The sequence below is a fragment of the Mustela nigripes genome, chromosome 7, assembly GCF_022355385.1.
Source record: "Mustela nigripes isolate SB6536 chromosome 7, MUSNIG.SB6536, whole genome shotgun sequence".
NCBI lineage: Eukaryota > Metazoa > Chordata > Mammalia > Carnivora > Mustelidae > Mustela > Mustela nigripes.
Window position 1 is genome coordinate 116,491,544 of NC_081563.1, and position 13,972 is coordinate 116,505,515.

Below are 13,972 nucleotides of genomic sequence, written 5' to 3' on the forward strand. Positions count from 1 at the left end.
ACGAGTTCCCGGGTTTCAGCACCACTTGTCGCTCTCGGCCCGCAAGAACGACACGGAGACACGCGTGGAGGCAAACTTCTTTAATGGCTTCTTTTTATCTTCTTCCCCCTCTGGCGCAGCACAGCAAGCAGCTCCCGCCGCCCCGCTCGGGCGCCGCTGCCACCTCCAGGGCCGCGCGCCGCCTCTCGGCGCCTGCCGCCGCTGCTGCCGCCGCCACCATGGTCCGGGCTGCGGCCCCCTCCAGCCGGCCAGGCGTGGCCTGGCTCCCGGTGGGCCTGCCCCTCTACAAGTACATTCAAGCATATATACACTGGCAGCTTAGCCCGCCTAGCCAATCACCGCAGTGCTCATGCACCTCCCGCGTGAGTGGACCTAAATGAACAGCCAATCATATTCAGTCCCTTACAGCTCTTATAGTAGGCCTCCTGTACTGGCTCCCGACAAACCAAGATGTCCTTCAACGGACGAATGGATAAGGAAAATATGGTCTATATACACTATGGAGTATTATGCCTCCATCAGAAAGGATGAATACCCAACTTTGTAGCAACGTGGACAGAACTGGAAGAGATTATGCTGAGTGAAATAAGTCAAGCAGAGAGAGTCAAGTATCATATGGTTTCACTTATCTGTGGAGCATAACAAATAACTTGGTGGACATGGAGAGATGAAGAGGAGAAGGGAGTTGAGGGAAATGGGAAGGGGCGGTGAACCATGAGACACTGAGACTCTGAAAAACAACCTGAGGGTTTTGAAGGGACGGGGTGGGAGGTTGGGGGAACCAGGTGGTGGGTATTAGAGAGGGCATGGATTACATGGAGCACTGGGTGTGGTGCAAAAATAATGAATACTGTTATACTGAAAATAAATAAAAAGTAAATAAATTTAAAAAAGAAAAAAAATCTGAAAAAGGAACTGATAAGATAAGTTGGTTGGGGAAAAAAAAAAAAGAGGAGGGAATGTGCTCAGGCTGGATGGAGACTAGAACAAAGCCATATGCTAGATTAGGGTATATTTTGATCTATTAGAAGAAATTGTATCCCAAACTTTTTTAGAATAAAAAAAACCTATATGCATACAAAAAATAAGGTTAAATACAATGAAGGGATAAAATATGACTATAACAATGAAGGCTTAAAAATATATTTTTTAAGAAAGGTATTGTTAAGATAAATCAGTTTAAAAAAACATTAAAAGAAGAAAGAGGAAAAGTTAAAAAAATAGAATGAGAAAAAAATAAAATGAAAACAATTAATTTTGTTAGACTAAAGGATCGTGGCAGAGGAAAGCCATGAATTCTTTGCTTTGCTTTCCCCTAGCTCTGGAGTTCCACTATTTTCCTTGATCAGTGAGCTTGGTCTTGGCTGGATGTTCTTGCTGATCTTCTGTGGGAGGATCCTACTGCAGTGATTCTCAAATGACTTTGCCTGAGGTGGAATTGCACCACCCTTGCTGGGGACCAGGCTAAGTAATCTGCTCCAGTTCACTATCAGAGTTTTTGTTCCCTGAACACTTTCCATACCACTTTGGAGGATGGGAACGAAGAGAAAATTTCCAATTTCCAGCCCAGAGGAGCCAAGAGCTGGGGCCCCACTCCTCAGTGAACCCTCAGAGATAAGCAGTCAATCATTCCTGTCTCCCTGGTCTCCGACCCTGCTCCGTGCTCTCCTGGCCGGTGACTGAGCATTTCTATCTCTGGCGCATGGCCCCATTTGGAGTCTCCAAACCCAGGAGATTGCTGCCATGCCGCTCTTCCCAGAGGAGGAAGGTGAGTCTCCCCGGCTTGGCCACTTGTGGGGTCCTTGGTAGAAGAGCAGTAGTCTGACTGTGTGCCTTGGGTCATGGTTTAAGGTAACCCCAATCTGAAAGCTCAGTCCTCGACTCTGTCTCTGTAGTCGGCTTCCCCGCTCCAATACCTGGCAGCCCTGCCACACTCGACACCCCCAATCTTTCTGTGACCCCAAGGGAGCTGAGACCACACTGTCCCTGTGAGGGCTCCACCCCCGCTTAGTCTCTGGAGCAATGTCCCTCAGTGGAGCAGACTTCTAAAAGTTGTGATTTTGTGCTGCTCTGCTCTGCCGCTTGCTGGGAACCAGCCCCTCCCACTGTGGTCTATCTTCCTGTGGCTTTGGATTGACTTCTCAGCACATCCTACCTCTCAGAAAGTGGTCAATTTTCTGTTCCTAGAATTTTTGTTCTTCTTTTCTATCTCCTATTGAGTTTGTAGGTGTTTGGAATGGTTTGAGACCTATCTAGCTAAACTCCCACGATCTGATGTCATTTCAATCGCTACTTCTCCGCCATCTTGCCTCTCACTTAATGGTGAAAGTTTTACTTCTTCCTTACTAATTTGGATGCCTTTTATTCCTTTGTGTGTGTGTGATTGCTGTAGCAAGGACTTCCTTGATGTGGCAAGGAATAGAAGCAGTGGGAGTAGAGATCCTTGTCTTGTTCCTGACCTTAGGGGAAAAGCTCACAATTTTTCACCATTGAGAATGATGTAGCTGTGGGTTTCTTATATATGGCCTTTATTATGTTGAAGTAAGTTCTCTCTAAACCTACTTTGTTGAGGGTTTTATCATGATGGATGTTGTATTTTGTCACATGCTTTTTCTGAGTTTATTGAAATGAGCATATTTTTTATACTTTGTCTTGTTGATGTGGTGTATCACACTGATTGACTTGCAAATACTGAACCATGCCTGCATCCCAAGAATAAACCCCAATTGTTCATGGTGAATGATTTTCTCAATGTATTGTGGGATTTGGTTTGCTAATATTTTGTTGAGGATTTTTTGCATCTGTGTTCGTCAGGGATGTTGGCCTGTAGTTCTATCTCTCTCTCTCTCTCTCTCTCTCTCTTTTTTTTTTTTTTTTTTGTAGTTTCTGGTTTGGGTGTTTGGGTAATGCTGGTCTCTTGGAATGCGTTTGGAAGCTTTCTTGCTTCTTCTATTTTTTTTTTTAATAGATTGAGAAGAATAGGTATTAACTGGTCTTTAAATGTTTCATAGAATTCACCTGGGATACTATCTAGTCCTGGACTTTTTTTTTTTTTTAAGATTTTATTTATTCATTTGACAAAGAGAGATATCACAAGCAGACAGAGAGGCAGGCAGAGAGAGAGGGAGAAGCAGGCTTCCTGCTAAGCAGAGAGCCCAACGCAGGGCTCAATCCCAGGACCCTGAGATCATGACCTGAGCCGAAAGCAGGGGCTTAACCCACTGAGCCACCCAGGCGCCCCATGGTCCTGGAATTTTATTTGTTGGGAGTTTTGTGATCACTGATTCAACTTCACTGCTGGCAATCTATTCTTCCTGAGGTTTTGTGAGGTTATATGTTTCTAGGAATTTTTTGTGAGGTTATATGTTTCTAGGAATTTACCTATTTCTTCTAGGTTGTCCAGTTTTTTAGGATATAATTTTTCATAATATTCTTTCATAATCCCTTTTATTTCTGTAGTGTCAGATGTTATTTCTCCTTTTTCATTTCTGATTTTGTTGAGTCCTCTCTCCTTTTAAAAAAATTTAATTAAAAAAATTTTTTGGATGAGTCTGGCTGGGGCTTATCAAGTTTGTTGATCTTTTCAAAGAACCAGCTCCTGGTTTCACTGATCTGTTCTATTGGGGGTTTGTTTGTTGTTTTTGGTTTCAATTTTGTTTATTTCTGCTCTAATCTTTATTAGTCCCTTCCTTCTACTGGTTTGGGGTTTTGTTTGTTCTTCTTTTTCTAGCTTCTTTAGATGTAAGATTAGGTTGTTTATTTGAGATTTTTCTTGAAGTAGGCCTGTATTGCTATAAACTACCCCTGTAGAACAGCTTTTGCTGCATCCCAGAGATTTGGGACCATGGTGTATTCATTTTCATTTGTCTCCATATATTTTTTGATTTTCTCTTTGGTTTCTTAGTTGACCCATTCATTATTTAGTAGCATGTTATTTAACTTCCATGTACTTGTGCTCTTTCCATATTTTTATTGTGGTTGACTTCTACTTTCATAGCCTTGTGGTCAGAAAAGATGAATAGTAAGATTTTGCTCTTTTTCAGTTTGTTGAGACTTAGTTTGTGGCCTAATATGTGGACTATTCTAGAGAATACTCCATGTGCACTCGAAAAGAATGTGTATTTGGGCATCTGGGTGACTTAGTCAGTTAAGCATGGACTCTTGATATTGACTCAGGTCATGATCTCAGGGTTGTGAGATTGAGTCCTGCACTGGGCTCTGGACTGGACATGGAGCCTGCTGAAGATTCTTTCTCTTTCTCTCCCTCTGCATCTCCCCACTCTCTAAAAAATATAAAAGAGAAAACAATTTGTATTCTGTTATTTTAGGATGAAATGTTCTGAATGTATTTGTTAGATCCATCTGGTCCAATGTGTCATTCAAAGCCACTGTTTCTTTGTTGATTTTCTGGTTTGATGATCTGCCCATTGATATAAGTGGGATGTTAAAGTACCCCATTATTATTGCATTATTATCAATTAATTCCTTTATGTTTGTTGCTAACTATTTGGGTACTTCCATGTTGGGTGCCTAAATATTTACAATTGTTATATTTTCTTGTGGGATTGTCTTCTTTATTATTAAGTAGTGTCTTTCCTCATCTCTTGTTACAGTCTTTGTTTTAAAATCTATTTTGTCCAATATAAATATTGCTGCCTTGGCTTTCTTTGACATCCATTTGCATTATAAATATTTGTCTGGGGCGCCTGGGTGGCTCAGTGGGTTAAGCCGCTGCCTTCGGCTCAGGTCATGATCTCAGGGTCCTGGGATCGAGTCCCGCATAGGGCTCTCTGCTCAGCAGGGAGCCTGCTTCCTCCTCTCTCCTCTGCCTGCCTCTCTGCCTGCCTCTCTGCCTGCCTCTCTGCCTACTTGTAATCTCTCTCTGTCAAATAAATAAAATCTTTAATAAATAAATAAATAAATAAATAAATAAATAAATATTTGTCTGTCCCCTCACTTTTCAATCTGCGTGGGTCTTTAGGTCTGAAATGAGTGGTACGTCTGAAATGGTGGCAGCATAATCTATACTGGTTTTTAGTTTTTAATCCATTCCATCACCCTATGTCTTTTGACTGGAGCATTTAGTCCATTTACTTTCCAAGTAATTATTTGGTAGGTATATATTTATTGCCACTTTTAGGTTCCTATTTTAAATCCAGTTATTTATTTAATTGTTTATGTTTTAAAGATTTTATTTATTTGACAGAGAGAGATCACAAGTAGGCAGAGAGGCAGGCAGAGAGAGAAAGGGAAGCAGACTCCCTGCTGAGCAGAGAGCCTGATGTGGGGCTTGATCCCAGGACCCTGAGATCATGACCTGAGCCGAAAGCAGAGGCTTAACCCACTGAGCCACCCAGGTGCTCCTAAATCCAGTTATTTAATGCACAGTGTTTATCTATTGCCATTTTGGTACTTGTTTTGTAATTGTCTTGTAGTTCTCTGATCCTTTTCTTGCTCTCTTTCAGGGTTTGCTGGCTTTCTTTAGTGATATACTTGGATTCCTTTCTCTTTATTTTTTATCCATTACTTGTTTTTGATTTGTGGTTACCATTAGGTTTGTATATGACATTTTCTGCATATAGCAGTTTATATTAAGTTGAGAGCCACTTAAGCAAGTTAGGTCGTGAGTATCAGCACTGTGCTTGCTCCTGCAAGGTGCTGTGAGTTTATGCTGGGGAGTAGAGGAGAGAAATGGCTCTTGCTAGCTCCTTTATGATCTCTGCCCCTTAGGACACACTCTAAAATTAGTAAACTATTCTTCCTCCCCTATTCTCCAAGAATTCACACACTGCTGCTCTACATTGTATACTATATTCCCCCCTTCACTTGTTCATCATGTGGTTTATTTATTAATTTTTTTCACACACAGGCAAAATTATGGGTACATACATAGGTATAAAATTTCAGTGAAAGTAAGGGAATGATTAACACAAAATATGGTTTGATGGTTACCTCTGGATTTGGGGTGGAAGAGAATGCAAACAGGGAGAAAGGGAATTTCTAATGTTCTGTTTCCTAACCTGTGTGATGAAGACAAAGTGCTGACTATTCTTTTTTTTTTTTTTTAAGATTTTTATTTATTTATTTGACAAACAGAGATCACAGGTAGGCAGAGAGGCAGGCAGAGAGAGAAGAAGGGAAGCAGGCTCCCCACTGAGCAGAGAGCCCGATGTGGGGCCCGATTCCAGGACCCTGAGATCATGACCTGAGCTGAAGGCAAAGGCTTTAACCCACTGAACCACCCACGTACCCCAGTGCTGACTACTCTTTGAATAATTTGTATATATAATTTAATGTAATTTAATGTGATTAGCATGATATTTTATTTTTAAAAATCTTACCATGATTTTTTGGAATTTAAACTTGTTAAGCACCTTCACATGCCTTCCCTTACTTAACCATCTAATTAATACCCTTGAGATTTTCTCTTATAGTATTGTCTTTCTTTCACAAATCCTACAGTTTGTAATCATATACTTACTTGTTTATATGTTTTACTACCCATTTCTCCCACTAAGCTGTATGTTCCTTGAGAGCTGAAACCATGTTGGTTTTGTTTACCACTGTGCGATTCAAATAATTTCTTCTACGTGAAGTTGTATATGGTTGAATTCAAGAGTTTTGAGAACTTTTTCATCCACAAAGATGAGTTTTGCCAAAGGTCGGAGGGGGAAGCTTTGCTAAAGCAATTATGCAAACACTGAAATAAGTAAGATAATGTATAAATAGATCAACACAGTACATGGTGTTTGTAATTACTCAATACATATCAGTATGTTCTGGTATTGGTGTCACTTCTGCATCTTTTTATTTAACTCTAATTGTCTAAATTTCATTCAAATTTGTTCATCAGAGGCACGAAGTATGTTGTAGTCAATCTTTCTTGCTGCTCAGATATATAAATGAAGACTCTTTTGCCAATCCATGAATAATGATTGTAACATAAACAGCTGAAAACCACGGAAGTCCAGTAGGGTTGAATGTACCTGTAATTTTCCTAGTGGAAAGAAAGATCCATAGATTTGGGTTAGAGGTTGAGAGATGAAGCACTCATTTGCTGATTCTAATTCTCAATCACAGGTGTCTTGGAATGATTTGTTTCACTATTTTAAAGTCAGGGTAACATCTAAAGTCTTTTATCAAGACAAGTCCCCATTTAAAAAAAAAAAAGTAAGAAATTACACTAATACCAAATAAAGGGACAACTCTGTAAAGCGGATTAGGACCCAAGAGTTGGTGGGGAAATAAATTTAATGAGTTTCAGGTGTCACTTGTTGTAATGAGATAAAATGAATAATAGCAGATAAATAATGTATGATATACATATCATACATTATACCATTTGATATATATATCATTTTTGTTTCCATATATATATATACACCATTTGATATATATACCATTTTTTAAAAAATCATCTATTCATTGTGAGACACATGCTAATATCAGGGATAGTAACATGAAAGAATGGTCAATGGCAATTGCAAGAATTGTTGACTGAAAATTGAAAAATTCTTTCACAGATGTTAAAATATAAAACATTTGTATATTAGAATCAACAAGATAAGGCATAAGCACATATAAATACTAGTCCCTGATATTAAATATATTTCTTAGTGTGGATTGTGATCAAAACATTTGAAAGCTACTGCCCTATAAAATGTATTTTCTGTTCCTTAGATTAAAGTTGGATGGAGGGACGCCTGGGTGGCTCAGTTGGTTAAGCAGCTGCCTTCGGCTCGGGTCGTGATCCCAGCGTCCTGGGATCGAGTCCCACATCGGGCTCCTTGCTCGGCAGGGAGCCTGCTTCTCCCTCTGCCTCTGCCTGCCATTCTGTCTGCCTGTGCTCACTCTCTCCCTCTCTCTCTCTGATAAATAAAAAAAAAAAAAAAAAAAAAAAAAAATAAAAAAAAAAAAAAGATTCTCTCCTGCTCCCTCTGCCCCTCCCCACTGCTTGTGCTCTCTAAATAAATAAAGTATTAAAAAAAAATTAAAAAAAAAAATAAAGTTGGATGGAATATTGCAAAATTATACACATATCAGATTGTGAAATTACAACATCTATAAGGAACTCTTTGGTAAATAAAACTAAAGTACATTTCTAAAATTGACACAAAAATTACACATATATTATGAAATTATTAGTCAAATTATAAACTGAATCAATATAAAACATTCACTGACCATGAAATATGACAGCTAGCTAATAGCTAATAATACTTGGACCAGTGAAAACTTTGATCCATTAAACATGAAGAATGGACAGACATGTGGATTTCTCAGAATCACAGACTCTTGGAAAAAAATATATCATCTTTTTCTGTAAAGTATATAATTCATTGCCAGTTATATGTAATCAGTTTTTAAAAACTTCCAATTACTAAAATTTGAGAATAATAATAAAATAACCCTAAAAGCTTTCAATAACAATTACTTCAGTTCTAGAAAACACTGCTATTTTTGGTTCTGCAGAGTCAAGTGCAGAAGTGAGCAGATTGATAAACTTATAAACATCATGAAAAGAGTTGTAGAGAGGAACTAGAGCCACTCAGATGCCATTTGGTTCTCACTTGTCACAAACCACTCCTTGTTTTTCTGGTTCTTGGAAAACACATCTTATTGGAACAGAAAATGTCAGTGATCTGGCAACCATGATCCTCTATGTGGGATGGAGTAATTATGTACAGTTTCTTTATCAAGAAACTGCTAGTAGATTTTTCTCCTCAATGTTTTCATAGTTGCTTGCTTAAAGATCTCTAAACTGGTGTGTAAGGAACAGACCAAGAAAAGCGAGGGTTTGAAATTTGAAATCCATCGACCCCGGGGATTAACTGCGGTTTATAATTCACCTTAAATCAGGTGCTGATTTATGGCCAAACCATCCCACTAGCTCAGTTTTAATTGTATGGGCATGTTTTTCATGAATAAAGGCACCAGCAAGACTTCCTGCTCCTAAATTTAAATACTTATAGGAGTACCAGCAAACAAAATCAACTCCCCAGTCATGTAAGCGGAGTTCAACATTTCCAACCGCATGTGCTAGATTAATGCCAACAAAACAATGCTCTGTTTGTCCAGCTCTTGTGATGGCAGATATATTAAAGAGCTATTCAGTGTTAAAATGCAGCCCACTGAACAGGATCACTGCAACTGAGTCTCCTTCCTTCTCGATTACTTCAAGGATATCCTCTATACTCAATCTTTTCTTCCCCCCCTTGGCTTTATCATCCACATGCTTTCCTCAATATTAAGCCTATGAAATTGAAGCTGTGACTCAATAGCACAGTGATCTGAAGGGAAGGCTTTGGCTTTCAGAATTTTATACCATCTTGGGGTAGGCTTACACAAGGATAATAGCAGAAGATGTAAATTAACAGTCAAATCATTTATTAGGGCTATTTCTTTCTTATTGGCTCCTACAATGTCATTCATAAGGCCTAAAATAATCTCATCTCCTGTAATCCAAGGACATTTTCCTAGGCCATGTCATGTGGTTTCTTTAAGGGTGGGTACTCAGCTTCCTATTGCCCTCGGCTCCCCCAGAACCAGACACTAATTTTTAAAATTCCAGGTTTTAAGTCTCACTGATTGTAAGACCTTACGAAATTTGGCCCTCACTTTCAAAACTGAATGTTATGGGGATTTGTCTTCCCTGTGTGGAAACTCTTGTGTGATAGTCTGTTTCTCTCCCTTCTCCATGCCCAAGGCCCACTCTCCACACCCAGCTGATAGCAGAGGTCCATTTTCCTCCCTATTGTGTCTCTGTCCATCCTTCCCTCTCAGAGTGGTTTCTTCTTTACCTTTTGTTGTGGAGTTGTTCTGCCAGTCTTCGGGTTGTTTTCTGGGTTATTTATGTTTATGTGAGTGTTACCTAGTTGTATCCATGGATCAAGGTGAGCTTAGGGTCTTCTTACTCTCCATCTTCTAGCCTCCTATACCTAAGTTTAGAAATCTGGAAGTATAAGTCTTTCAGCTCTGTTCTTCTTTTTCAAGATTATGTGGGCTGTTTATATTCCATGTAAATTTTAGGATGATGTTTTTCTATTTCTGCCAAAATATCATTGGATTTTTGGTAGGGTTTACAATGAATCTATAGATCAATATTGACAATAATATTGACATCTTAACGATATTAAGTCTTCCAATCCAGGAACATGAGATATGTTTCCATTTATTTAAGTCTTTCATTATTTATTAATTTCTTTCAGGAGTGTTTTATAGTTTTCATTTTTTAATTTAAATTTAATTAATTAACATATAGTGTATTATTAGTTTCAGGGGTAGAGTTCAGTGATTCATCAGTTGTATATAACACCCAGTTCTCATTACATCACATGCCCTCCTTCAAGCCCATTACCCTATTACCCCATCCCAACCCCTCCCCTCCAGAAACCCTAGTTTATTTCCTATGACTAAGAATCTCTTATGGTTTTTCTCCCTCTCTGATTACCTCTTGTTTTATTTTTCCCCTCCCTTCCTCTCTGCTCCTCTGTTTTGTTTCTGAAATTCTACGTAACAGTGAGATCATATAATTATCTTTCTGATTCCCCTATTTCCCTTAGCATAATACCCTCTAGTTCTATCCACATGATTGCAAAGAGCAAGACTTAGGTTTTTTTTGATGACTGAGTTGTGTGTGTGTGTGTGTGTGTGTGTGTGTGTGTGTGTGTGTATAATCTCACCTCCACTTTGGCCATGTGGATATCTGGGCTCTTTCCATACTTTAGCTATTGTGAACATTGCTGCCTTAAACATTGGGGTGCAGGTACCCCTTTGGATCACTACATTTGTATCTTTGGGGTACATACCTAGTAGTGCAATTGCTAGTCATAAGGTAACTCTATTTTAACTTTTTGAGGAAACTCCATACTGTTTTCCAGAGGGGCTGTACCAGCTTGAATTCCCACCAACAGTGTACAAGGGTTCTCCTTTCTCCACATCCTTGCCAACATTTGGTGTTTCCTTACTTAATTATAGCCATTCTGACTGGTATGAGGTAGTATCTCATTGTGGTTTAATGATTTGTATTTCCTTAATGTCAGTGTGATGTTGAGCATTTTTTCATGTCTGTTGACCTTTTGTATGTCTTCTTTGGAGAAATGTCTGTTCATATCATCTTCTATTATTTGTTCTTTGGGTGTTGAGTTTGATAAGTTCTTATAGATTGTGGATAGTAGCCCTTTATCTGATAAAACATTTGCAAAAATCTTCTCCCATTCTGTAGGTTGTCTCTTGGTTTTGTTAACTGTTTCCTTTGCTGAGCAAAAGCTTTTTTATCTTGATGAAGTCCCAATAGCTTATTTTTGCCTTTGTTTCCCTTACCTTTGGAGACATGTCCAATTAGAAATTCCTGTGGCCAAGAACACAGTTTGTGTTCTCCTCTAGGATTTTGATGGATTTCTGTCCCACATTTAGGTCTTTCATCCATTTTGAATTTATTTGTATATGCTGTAAGAAAGTGGTCCACTTTCATTCTTCATGTTGGCTGTCTAATTTTCCCAATACTATATGTGATGAGTCTGGTTTTTTCCCATTGGGTATTCTTTCCTGATTTGTGGTAGGTTAGTTGACCAGAGAGTTGACGGTTCATTTCTGCGTTCTCTATTCTGTTCCACTGATTTTTGTGTCTATTTTTGTGCCAGTACAATACTGCCTTGATAATTACAGCTTTGTAATATAGCTTGAAGTCCGGACTTCTGATGCCACCAGCTTTGGTTTTCCTTTTCAACTTTCTTTTGGCTATTTGGGGTCTTTTCAAGTTACATACAAATTTAAGGATTATTTGTTCTAGCTCTGTGGAAAATATTGATGGTATTTGATAGGGATTGCATTGAATGTATAGATTGCTCCAAGTAGCATAGACATTTTAAAAATATCTGTTCTTTCAATCCATGAGCATGGAATGTTTTCCATTTCTTTGTGTCTTCAGTTTCTTTCATGAGTGTTTTATAGTTTTCAGAGTGTAGTTTTCATTTTGTAAGTCTTTCACATCCTTGGTTAAGTTAACTCCTAAGTATTTTATTTTAATTTTTTGGGAAGGGAATTATTTTTGTTCATTGTTAGTGTTTAGAAATACAACTGATTTTTGTGTGTTTATTTTGTATCTTGCTACTTTGCTGAATTCATGTATTGGTTTTAACAGTGCTGTGTGGAATCTTTAGGGTGTTATAAGATAATATCTGCAGACAAAGATAATTTTACTTCTTCCTTTCCAGTTTGGATGCTTCTTATTTATTTTTCTTGCCTAATTGCTCTGGCTAGAGCTTCTAGTAATATTTTGAAAAAGGAGTGTTCCTGATTTTAGAGGAATAGTTTTCAGTGTTTTATCAGTAAGTATGATGTTTACTGTGGATTTTTCATATATGGCTTTTATTGTAGCCATATAAGAAATTATATTGAAATGTATGGAATTGTATATGCAACTGTTTTATATATGAAGTTGTATTGCAGTCTCCTTCTAGTCCCAGTTTTTTAGTTTTAATCATAAAAGAGTATTGAATTTTATCACATGGTTTTTCTGTATCATTTCAGGTGATCATGTGGGTTTTTTCCCATCACTATATTAATATGCTGTTTAATATTGATTGATTTGGGGGGTGCCTGGGTGGCTTAGTGGGTTAAAGCCTCTGCCTTTGGCTCAGGTCATGTTCCCAGGGTCCTGGGATTGAGCCCTGCATCTGGCTTTCTGCTCAGTGGGGAGCCTGCTTCCTCCTCCTCTCTCTCTCTCTCTCTCTCTCTCTCTCTCTGCCTGCCTCTCTGCCTACTTGTGATCTCTGTCACATAAATAAATAAAATCTTTTTTAAAATATTGGTTGATTTTTGTATATTAAACCATCTTTGAATTCCAGGGATAAATCCCACTTAGTCATGGCATATAATCTTTTAATATGCTGCTGAATTTGATTTGCTAGTATTATGTTGAGGATTTTTGTATCAGTGTTTATAAGAGATATTGTTCTGTACTTTCCTTTTGTCTTTGCCTGGCTTTGATGTCAGGGAAATGCTGGTCTCACAGAAAATGTTAGGAAGTGTTCTTTTCACTTTAATTTTTTGGGAAAATTTGAGAAGGATTGGTAGTCTTAAATGTTTGGTAGATTTTGCTGGTGAAGCCATCCACTTCAGAGGTTTTTGCTTGTTTGTTCATTTTGGTTTTTTATTCTGTTAGTTACCATACAATATATCATTAGTTTTTGATGTAATGTTCCAAGATTCATTGTTTATGTATAACACCCAGTGCTCTATGCAATATGTGCCCTCCTTAATACGCACCACCAGGCTCACCCATCCCCCCAACCCCTCCTCTCTAAAATCATCAGTTTGATCCTTGGAGTCCACAGTCTCTCATGGTTCATCTCCCCCTCCAATCTCCCCACTCTTCACTTTGCCTTTCCTTCTTCTAATGTCCTCCATGTTATTCCTTATGTTCTACAAGTAAGTGAAACCACGTGATAATTGACTTTCTCTGTTTGACTTATTTCACTCAACATAATCTCCTCCTGTCCCACCCACGCTGATCCAAAAGTTGAGTAGTCATCATTTCTGACGGCTGAGTAATATTCCATTGTATATATGGACCACATCTTTATCCATTTGTTTGTTGAAGGGCATCTTAGCTCTCTCCACAGTTTGGCTATTGTGGACATTGCTGCTATGAACCTCAAATCTATGGCCAAATAATCTTCAACAAAGCAGGAAAAAATATCCAGTGGAAAAAAGATAGTCTCTTCAATAAATGGTGCTAGGAAAATTGGACAGCGGTTTACAGAGGTTTGGTTTTTTTTGTTTTGTTTTGTTTTTCGGGTTTTTTTTTGCTGGAAGATTGTTTATTACTGATTCAATCTCCTTATTAGTTATAGATCTATTCAGATTTAGTATATTTTTGTGATTTAGTCTTGAAAAGTTTTGTGTTTATAGGAATTTTTCTATTTCACCTAGGTTATCCAACTTGTTGGCATATAATTGTTCATAGTAC

General features: G+C 38.3%; 1 protein-coding gene and 1 pseudogene across 1 annotated transcript in view; one reads left to right on the top strand and one right to left on the bottom strand.

Annotated features, from left to right (window-relative positions):
• The window catches only part of ASIP (agouti signaling protein), a 74,148-nt gene that overhangs the window by 15,277 nt on the left and 44,899 nt on the right, over nucleotides 1-13,972 (top strand). The window lies entirely within an intron of this gene.
• Nucleotides 95-9,921, bottom strand: LOC132022434 (kynureninase-like; annotated as a pseudogene).